This window comes from Rutidosis leptorrhynchoides, chromosome 4 (genome assembly GCF_046630445.1).
Source record: "Rutidosis leptorrhynchoides isolate AG116_Rl617_1_P2 chromosome 4, CSIRO_AGI_Rlap_v1, whole genome shotgun sequence".
Taxonomy (NCBI): Eukaryota; Viridiplantae; Streptophyta; class Magnoliopsida; order Asterales; family Asteraceae; genus Rutidosis; species Rutidosis leptorrhynchoides.
Genome location: NC_092336.1, coordinates 182,183,112 through 182,189,395, shown reverse-complemented (window position 1 = coordinate 182,189,395; position 6,284 = coordinate 182,183,112). Strand labels below are relative to the sequence as shown.

General features: G+C 35.0%; 1 pseudogene; it reads left to right on the top strand.

The window, feature by feature from the left end:
- The first annotated feature begins 2,925 nt into the window (after positions 1-2,925).
- Positions 2,926-4,844, top strand: LOC139841621 (probable NAD(P)H dehydrogenase (quinone) FQR1-like 2; annotated as a pseudogene).
- Positions 4,845-6,284: the final 1,440 nt, after the last annotated feature.

The window sequence follows — 6,284 nt, the reverse complement described above, 5'->3', positions numbered from 1 at the left end:
TCTTGGTGTTATAGACTTGCTGTTATGGACCTGTTGTGTTAGATTTCTGCTGCATTACTTAGAGATGTCTCAATCATGGAACTTTTCTTTTGCATTCGTAACTTATGTTATTTTCAAACAATGACTTTGTAACGACCTTTGTGTCACGTTATCTTTTGTAAAACGCTATCTTTTATGAATGCAAAATTGGTTTTCAAACAGCATGTAGTGTTTGACCTTGTAATGATCATGTTGTTGATGAACCGTACACGATGGTTTTGTACGGGGCGTCACATGACATGTTGATTGCTGGATCGGATATGTTAGAGATCAACAGGTTGAAGAGAAAGTTGTCTCACGCGTTCGAGATGAAAGACTTAGGGGCTGCTAAACGGATACTCGAAATGAGTATTGAAATGAATCAGGTTGAAGGTACTTTAACTTTGTCTCAAACCAAGTATATCGAGAAAGTGTTAGAGCGGTTCAACATGGGTGATTCAAAGGCAAGGTTCGTGCCTTTAGGCGGTACTTTAAACTTAACGGAAAGTCAAGCACCTACAACGGAAGTAGACAAAGAGGAGATGGCTCAAATTCCGTATTCGGCAGTGGGTAGTATTATGTACGCAATGATTTGTTCAAGACCCGACATAGCTTATGCAGTGGGAGTTGTGAGTCGGTTTATGTCGAATCCGGTTAAAGAGCATTGGGAAGGTATAAAGTGGCTTTTGCGCTACTTGAAAGGTACTTCTAAAATGGGGTTGCAATTCACTAAAGGTGATTCCATTTTGAGAGGGTACGTTGATGCTGATTTGGGTGGTTATGACGATTCGGGAAGAAGCACTACGGGGTATGTTTTCACGGTTGGTAAGACGGCGGTTAGTTGGATGTCCAAACTTCAAAGTTGTGTTGCGCTGTCAACAACGGAGGCTGAGTATATGGCAGCAGCAGAAGCTTGCAAAGAACTTGTATGGCTGAAGAATTTTATGTTTGAGTTGGGACGAGTTCAACAAGATTATGTCTTGTACTGTGATAATCAAAGTGCTATTCATTTGGTGAAGAACCCGGTGTTTCATGGTCGTACGAAACACATAAAGCTAAGGTATCATAAAATTCGCGAACTTATTGAAGATGGTACTTTAGTTGTCAAGAAAATTCCTGGTACGGAGAATCCTGCTGATATGTGTACTAAGGTGGTTACGATCGGGAAGTTGAAGCTTTTCATAGCTTCCACTGGTCTTCTTGTTACTTGATGAAAGAAGACGTCAACTAGAGAGCTCTAAGGGTTATTGGTATTGATTTCGACAAGTAGTGTTGAAGACCTTGTATTGAAAGTCTGCTCTTCCAGCGATGTTGAGTTTGCGTGTCCCATGTTTGATTGGCGGTATGAAAGGTGGTTTGACGTTCTTGGTTAAAATTGTCAGTTTTGGGGTTGACGAGATTTCTGGGTTTTGCTCTCCTTTGAGTGGGAGATTGTTGGATAGTTGCAAAGAAGATCAAAAACAAAGAAACAAAGGCTGTCGCGTTTTGGCTTGTTCCGTCGCCAAACACGACAGCACTGGGACGCGGTAAACTAGGCTCAAACGCGACAAATGAGGCAGGGATTTGGACTCGATGGTTATCGCGTTTTGATCAACATTGTCGCATGTGAATGCAGTTGGTCGCGGATCGCGACAGGTCATCGCTAAACGCGATGACGTGCGTAGCCAGCAAGTTATTTGATTTGTTTCCTAATTTTGATTAGCACTATAAATATACCTATTGAGATCTGTAACCCTATGTATGAAAATTCAATAAAAAGGCTCTCTAGTTGCCCGTGGACTAAAGCAATCATACCGATTGCATATAACCACGTAAAATATTGTGTTGTTTACTTTTCTTGCATTTACTTTGTCCGTTTATCGTTTGTGGATCGCAATCTTTAGATTGGTGATCGTTGTTGGGTCCATAAATTTCTAACGTTTTGCACTCAAGTCGATTTTTGGCTTGATCACATATCATCTTATACCACTTATATTTCTACGAATTTCAAATGATTGCTCGTATAAATGTAGAAAATGTGCAATAAAATAAAAGTGAAATAGAGTTTGTGAATTCTCGACCCCTCGTAAAATTGATCCATGTTGAATTACATTTGCATTATTGATGCAGTAGTTCGTTTTGATTTTCTAGTTAGTCAAATCATGGATATAAGAAACTTTGGTGTCTTTGTTTCGGTTGTGTTTCATTGGCATTGCCCTGTTCTAGTCTTGTACATAGTCGTGTGTGTTGTATAGCCTTAGTGCAGGCTTGTTTGGTTATATTATTTTCAGTTAGTAATAAAATTTTATTTGCTTTTTAAAAAATGGATATAAGAAACTTTGGTGTCTTAAGATAAATTCGGACTATCTACAACAAATTATTAGCACCATATGCGTTTTTGAACAATAGTACACGTCCACCTTAGCCCACTTCACTTTGCTTGTCCAACACAGTCCACACACCAGCCTACCTCAGAAGTCACGGGTCAAACCACACCTATCTGTACACAAGGCTATACGAATTGTCAATCTTACTATAAATGTCAAAAAAAAAATAAAAAAAAATAAAAAATAAAAAAAAACTTCTCTGTCAAATATTACTGAAATATAAAAAAGTAAAAAAAATGAATTGACTAAAAAATATTTGTTAAAATATGAATAATTCAATATCAGAAACAAACGTACTAATGTTGAATGTTTTAAAATTTAGTGTTTAACCGTTTGGTTAAGAGATAAACAAACATACATCACGAAATAATAATAAATGTGAGACTATAAAATTCCTAGGCCACATGATGTCACATATATTAACTGAAATTAAATAGATATTCTTTTATTAGAAGTTATTTTACTTTATTTTATTTGCCAGATGGACAAATTAAACATGAACAAGACCAACAGCCAGCTAATATTCCACAATCATAAAATTCATAATATTCCACACTTCCAACGCCCACCCAATCCACATTCACCCCAATTTTGCAGGTCAAACCTCAGGTCAACTCTCCGAATACCCCCAATTTCTTCATCATAAACCAACAATTTTGGTAATCTCTTAATACATGGGTAAAGGATGTGGTTGTTTTCCTACCAAAACCAAACGACCAGTTATAACTGAATCCGAATCCCATTTGAATTCGGATTCAGATCACAATTCTAATCCAATTCTTGTAACTAACCTCAACGACGACTCAATTCCAATCGTAACAATAAGAAAACTAAAAATATACATCGTATTCTATTCGATGTACGGGCACGTTGAGAGTTTAGCTAGGAATATAAAACAAGGTGTGGATGAAATAGATGGGGATTGAAGGTGTTTTGTTTCGGGTGCCCGAAACATTGTCAAGCGATACTTTGTTAGCTATGAAAGTGCCCGAAAAGGAAAATGATGTTCCGGAGATATCGGCTGAGGAACTTGTTGAAGCTGACGGGTTGTTGTTTGGGTTCCCGACAAGGTACGGATGTATGTCGGCTCAAATGAAAGCGTTTTTCGATTCAACGAGTGGGTTGTGGAAGGAACAGAAACTTGCTGGAGTTCCTGCTGGTTTTTTTGTTAGTACTGGGACACAAGGAGGTGGACAAGAAACTACTGCGTAAGTTTTTTTTTTTTTTTTTTTTATATTTATTGGTTTGTTCATGTTTTTCATGTTTTAGATTGTCATATATGTAAAGTTTACATGATGAAATTTGGTTGCTTTTTTGGTAAAATAAAATTTACTTGACTATTTTAAGTTTTTCCTTAAATAAACACCGATTTTTTATTTTATTTTATTTTTTGAAAAGCAAGTAACACCGATTTGAAGTAATAAAAAAAATATGATTATCGTATCATATAAGATTTTTTTTCTAAGTCTTTTGTGTTACTTTAAATAAAAGTTATCCATATATGGTGACATAGAAAAACATAGTTATTAATTTGAAATATTAAAGAAAAACAGTTATTCTTAGGCGTTTGTAATGTAAAAGTTTATATATGTACGAAAACACTTGATTTTGATTGCTTGGTATGATCACATACGATTTTTCAGCTTAATCGTTGTTTTTGGTAAAATTTTAGGTTTCATGCGGTTTTAGAAGTGCATTGATAAATTTGTATGTTTCTTAATTTGGGAGTAATTTTACTACTATTACTTTTGAATAATATAAGCTGAAAAGGCAGAGTGGCAGACTATTTTGGCATGGTATATAAAGTTAACAACTCATCGATATAAAGTTGTCATTTTAGGAGAGAATACATTAAAAGTTGAGTCGATGTTATTTTCGGTCATTGGATGCCTAAATAATAAGTTAAAAAATATAATAAAAGTAAGCTGCAATTTCCCTTCCAAAATTTCCGAATGGAATTTGAGGAAAGGCAACTTTTATATGTATTATCTAAGGATTAATGGATTAATTGAGCTAACTAATGTCGTTTTGTTATGTAATTTTGTCCATTTAAAGAATACTTTTGACTTATCATTAGTTTAAAAGATTTTATTAAACTACTTGTAAAAGCCTTTTTAATCAAGGGAGTGGGTGTTTTTAATTTTAGATGGACGGCAATTACACAATTGGCACATCATGGAATGCTATATGTTCCGATAGGATATACTTTTGGAGCCGGAATGTTCAAAATGGACTCGATTCGCGGAGGTTCACCATATGGTGCGGGTGTGTTTTCAGGAGATGGTACAAGGGAACCGAGCGAAAGAGAACTCGAACTTGCAAGACATCAAGGTAGATACATGGCTATGATTGTTAAACGATTTGGACCAATTTCGACAAATACAAGTCAAGATACATAAGTTTTTCAATTTGTTATGAAACATTGGTAGTAAGGGGAAAATGTAAATTTTTGTTTGTGCATTTATTCTTCATACAAATTTATTCATTTTTCAATTGTGTGTTGATAAGAACAAAGTATCTACTTTATACTACCTCAAGAGAGGTTGAAAATTTTGGGGATTGTCTAAATTGATGTCTTGAGCAGGTGTTGCTGCTACAAAAAATTCAAACAAAGTATACTTAAGAAATTGCTTAAAATAGAAAACTGAACACCAATTCCGTACTAAGAAAACAGTACCGGTTCATTATCGATATCGGTACCGGTATTTTCGGTATAGTATCGAATGCAACCGAATTCGAGTATGAATTATAAGTTTAAACTGTAAGGTGAGAAAACCTTTCTGCAATTTTTTTCATGCATGAAGCCACGATGTGATGGATTGTAGGAAGGAATGGAACGGGCTCTATCTTTTCGCTCAGTGCGAGTTAAAATTTTCCGATACCACCGTTCAACTCGAAAGTCTCACGAACTCAGCGCGACTAACTATACGCGAAACGGACACTTTTTAAAAAACGTTTAACACAACGACAACCCGTATCTTTCTGTTCGCCGTAAGTTAAATTTTTCCGACAGCACCGTTACACTCAAAATTTTTTTTTGAACAAAACGAAACTAACTACGTTTAAAACGGACACTTTTTAAAAAACGCTTAAAACAACGACATCTAAAACGGCGCTTAAGACATGAGCCGTTTTCCCCTCTTTAAATACACAACGTTACGTTAAATATGAATACACATGCCGAAAGCTCCCGCCTCATCGCGCGGGCCGGACCCGGACTAGTTAAAACTATTGTAAAGAGTTGGCATCATGTTCTTTTGGTCAAAGTGTTAAGCTTCGTTTTTCTACAGTTTAATTATTTTTGTTACCATTGAAATAATAATGCACACTTTGTTACTACTATTAAATTAATAATTATGATATACTCCGTATAAGGACTATAATTCATGTGAATTTCTTGTAAAAGTTCCATGGCAAAACGATAAAAGATTGTCCTGTTCCATTCCTTCCTACCGAACTTTTGGGTCCACTGTCAACTCAATCTGAATGGAAAGGAAGGGGTTAGCCAAACAGCTTCACACTTTGTACGTTTGTTAAGGAGACCAATCAATCATTCAAATCAAAAAGACTTCGCACCATCTCAAAAGTATTAGACCATTTGGAGTGGTAATTGGTGTTGATTCTTGATATTGGTTGTTTTATACATTTTTTGATAACTAGAATGTGGATATGTGGTGGTTTTGGTGTGAAGTATTGGTGGTATTGATTTTTAGTGTTGATTTTAGTGGAATGCTGATATAACATTTTATTTTTATTTTTTTTCTTATATTAATTTTTTATATTGTTTATGTAATAAAAGTGAAAAATAAAAAATGTCACACATTTTGAATTAAATAAAAAGACAGTTTATTAATACCATTAATAATTAAAAAAAAATACATAATTAAAATTCCTAAAAAA